We start from the raw sequence: 4,415 nt of genomic DNA, 5'->3' as shown, positions 1-4,415 counted from the left end.
ACCACGGCCAGCGCACTGCGTTGATCTGAAGCCAGGAGCCAGGTGCTTCTCCTGGTCACCCATGCGGGTGCAGGGCCCAAGCACTTGGGCCATCCTCCACTGCCCTCCCGGGCCATAGCAGAGAACTGGACTGGAAGAGGGGCAACCAGGACAGAATCCGGCGCCCCGACTGGGACTAGAACCCGGTGTGCCAGCGTGGCTAGGTGGAGGATTAGCCTGTTGAGCCACAGCGCCGGCCGCTGCTCGTCTTCTGAGGACACTGGTCCTATGAGGCCTGGGGCTCTACTCAGGATCTCATGAACCTGAATCATCTCCAGGCCTCTGTCTGCAAACACGCTCCCACTGGGGATGCGGCATCAGCCTCTGGTTTTGCTGGGAGCGGGGAGGGGAGGGGCACTGCCTGGCGCTGGCCCTGGGTGCAGTGAGCGTCACTTCCCCCTGTCCTCTTCCAGCCCTGTGCAGCCGGCACTCGGCTTCCTGTCTCTGGGTCTGCCTGATCTGTCGCAGGGATGGAGTCCCCCAGAAAGTGGCCGTGTGTGTCTGGCTTCTTTCCCTCGGCGCCTTTTCAAGGTTCACCCTGGCTGCAAGCTGGTTTTAAAGCCATTTTTACAGCCGAAGTCACTGAGGCCAGCGCCTGGGGACCTTGCCCTGCAGGGCTGTGGGTGGAGCCCCCTCCCCAGGGCAGGGTCCTAGGCCCGTGCTGTGAGCGCATCTGTAGCACTCAGAAAGGCTGGGGGAGGGTGAGCAGGTGGAGACACTCCTGCAAACAGGGGCAAAGGGACTGCCACCTCACGGGCTTCCTGGGGTACCACTACCTGTACAGGGCTGCGGGAATGGCGCCCACCGGTAGGGGCAGCACCTGAGGTGCCCCAGGCCCAGCTCTGAGTTGTGAGTGCCGATACTGCCATCTGCTGGCCAGAAGGAAGCCTGCCACAGAACAGTCTGGGAAGCTGCTGGCCTTCTGGATTCAAGACCGGGGCCCTGGGGTTGAACCCTGACTGCCTGCCCAGAGCTGTGCGAGGGCGGGGACTCTGCAGGCTGAGGGGGAGTGTGATGCGAGCGCTGTGCAGGGACTGAGGGGCGGGCTCAGGGGCCAGGGTTGTGACGATTTGCTTTGGGAAAAGGCAATGACAAAGCAGCACATGTGATGTGAAGCATCGGGGAAAACAGTGCATCTGCGGGCACCTGCAGGTCAGGGTCTGGGAGGAAACCACCCCGGATGAGAGCAGGCTTCTCTCGCTGGGTGGCCGAAGGGGCTGTGCAGGGCTGGCCTGCGCCAGGCTCTGCGGGCAGGATCTGTGCACTGGCGCAGGGGTGTGTGTTGGTAGTATCTGTGAGCTGGTGTAGGGGTGTGTGCAGGGCTGGCCCGCACCAGGCTCCGCGGGCAGGATCTGTGAGCTGCTGCAGGGGGGTGTGTGGGGCTGGCCTGGGCCAGGCTCCACGGGCGGGATCTGTGAGCTGGCACAGGGGGTATGAGGGGCTGGCCGGTGCCAGGCTCCATGGGCAGGATCTGTGAGCTGGCACAGGGTGTGTGTGGGCTGGCCTGTGCCAGGCTCCGTGGGCAGGATCTGTGAGCTGGTGCAGGGGGGTGTGCGGGGCTGGCCCGCACCAGGCTCCACGGGCGGGATCTGTGAGCTGCTGCAGGGAGGTGTGTGGGGCTGGCCTGGGCCAGGCTCCATGGGCAGGATCTGTGAGCTGGTGCAGGGGGGTGTGCGGGCTGGCCTGGGCCAGGCTCCATGGGCAGGATCTGTGAGCTGGTGCAGGGGGGTGTGCGGGCTGGCCTGTGCCAGGCTCCGCGGGCAGGATCTGTGAGCTGGTGCAGGGGGTGTGTGGGGCTGGCCTGTGCCAGGCTCCGCGGGCAGGATCTGTGAGCTGGTGCAGGGGGGTGTGTGGGGCTGGCCTGTGCCAGGCTCCGCGGGCAGGATCTGTGAGCTGGTGCAGGGGGGTGTGCGGGGCTGGCCCGCACCAGGCTCCGCAGGCAGAATCTGTGAGCTGGTGTAGGGGTGTGTGCAGGGCTGGCCTGGGCCAGGCTCCGCGGGCAGGATCTGTGAGCTGGTGTAGAGGGGTGTGCGGGCTGGCCCGGGCCAGGCTCCGCGGGCAGGATCTGTGAGCTGGTGCAGGGGGGTGTGTGGGGCTGGCCTGTGCCAGGCTCTGCGGGCAGGATCTGTGAGCTGGCACAGGGTGTGTGTGGGCAGTATCTGTGAGCTGGTGCAGGGGGGTGTCTGGGCTAGCAGCAGCTGTGGTGAGTGGCAGGAAGCACTAGGGTCACTTCTGGAGGAAGGAATTGTATCTTTTCTGCTTAGCTGTGTTTCCGTACTCTCCTCTTGTCCATGGGTTACTACTGAACGTGCTTGACGGACATTACAATCCAGGGCAAGGCTGCTCGCAGCCCGCACGGCAGGAAGCTGCTCTCTCCAGGCCCCCCCACGGCCCTCCGGGTGAGCCCTGCTTTCCGTCCCGCCTGGCTCTCCTCTGGGACCCGGCCCTGCCACTTCCTGGCTCTGTGTCCTGGGGTAAGTCCGCTCACAGCTGTTTTTCCCATGTGGAAGCGAGGGCCATCATAGGGACTGCACCACAAGGTTGTCCCGCAGGCCAGCCGTGCTGGCGTGCGCCGAGCAGTGACCGCTGCACCAGGAGCTGTGGACCCGTGTGTCTGCTGCTGCTGTCAGCAGGTGTCTCCCCCCCCACCGCCCTATGTCAGGGCCTCTGTATGTGAGAGTGTAGCCTGGGTCAGGGTCTTCACACTGCCTGCCTCTGAGCCGCCTGGGACACTCCCTAACGTGCAGACTCGCACCCCTCGGCCCTGCCCTGCAGTCGGCACTTCCAATGCCTGCACGCTCACGAGCCTTCATGCTGCGCTAGCGCCGTGCTCCGCAGGTCCTGCAGGAGCCTGGGCCCAGGCTGTTCTTAGAGAGCCGCACAGCCCCAGGGTTAAAGTTCACCCCCAGTCACAGTGCTGGATTGGGGCAGGGAGGGCACTGTCACACGGCCTGCCTGTGGGGTCTCCTGCCTGGGACCCAGGGGTCTATGTCTACACACCAGCCATGCACGCAAGCACGTTCACACGGGCATGTGCACACAAGCACCTCACGTGTATAAATGTACACACACACGCATGGGCATTACACACATGCACGACAAAGTGTACACAGGAACATGTAGGTACACAAGCATGCACACATGCAGAATGTATTCACACGTCAGCACGCACACACAGCACATATGGACACGATCACACACATGCTACATGCAGGCGTGCGGACACATGAATATGTACATGTACGAGTACACGGGGTGCACACACAAACGTGCACACGTGAGCATGCACACGCACGTGCATTTGCCCCTGCTGTGGACAGCCTGAGCCACGAGCTCAGCAGGAAGCCTAGGCCCACCCTGGTCAGATGATGTGCCGTGCAGTATGCGCTCATGCACACCCAAGCCTTTTCCCCTCCTGTGTTTTTCCTCGACTTGGGGTGAGGGTTGGGGCAGTGAGACACAGGAAACATGAACTAAGAGCTCTGCTTGACCGTTTCCCCTGAAGCTTTTCCCACAAGGCCCAATGCTTGTCCTCGCCAGCAGGCGTGCAGACGGACAGCTGCCCTGCCCAGGTGGGCCTTGTCCCGTGGGAGCAAACACCACTCCGGGCGCCGGGGCGTGGGAAGCGACGGCTCACCGCCATTTCCTGATGGGGTTCCAGTCTGGCTGAACAGGGTTTAGGGGAGGGCAGGTAAGGATCAGTCCAGGAGGTGGAGCATTCCAACACGGAGCTGTCCAGAACCTTCACCCGACCGTGACTGGGTGCGTAGTGGGTGCCGGGCAAGGCTCTGGGCCCATGGAACAGCAGAGAACGAAAGGGAAAACTCCCTGAGCTGCCGCGGTGGGGGTGGGGCGCGGGAAAGCATGGAGGGGGTCGGACGGTGCTAGGGAGCGGCGTGGTAGAGACCAAGGACGGCCGCTGGAGCTGCCCGTGGGTAGGCGCGAGGGCAGAGCTGGGGGTCTCGCAGGTCAGCCTGATAAAGGGACTGGCAGGGATGGACAGTAACAGGGTGAGGGGGTGAGCCCTCAGGGGCCGTCCCATGCTGCACGGTCACTCCAGGCATGCCCCTAACCCCACGCTTGCTGGGCCAGCCTCGAACAAGGGCAGGAAGTGAACCTGCCGCTGCGGCTGAGCTGGGGGCTGGGCTTGGGGTGCTGGCACAAGCAGGGAGCTCAGGGCCACAGCCGTGCGCTGAGCAGGCACCTTGCAGTGGCTGATCCATCTCCTCAAAGGTATTTCTCTCCCCTGCAGGGAAGAGCCGGACCCAGCGTGCCAGAGTGACTGGATTCGGTACCCAGCCTCGCAGGGCGAGTCCCCGCCCAGGCCACTGTGACATGGAAGAAACACGCAGGACCAAAAAGTAAGTTTCATTTAT

Source organism: Lepus europaeus, chromosome 16 (assembly GCF_033115175.1).
Source record: "Lepus europaeus isolate LE1 chromosome 16, mLepTim1.pri, whole genome shotgun sequence".
NCBI lineage: Eukaryota > Metazoa > Chordata > Mammalia > Lagomorpha > Leporidae > Lepus > Lepus europaeus.
Note: the sequence above shows the minus strand (reverse complement) of the source record.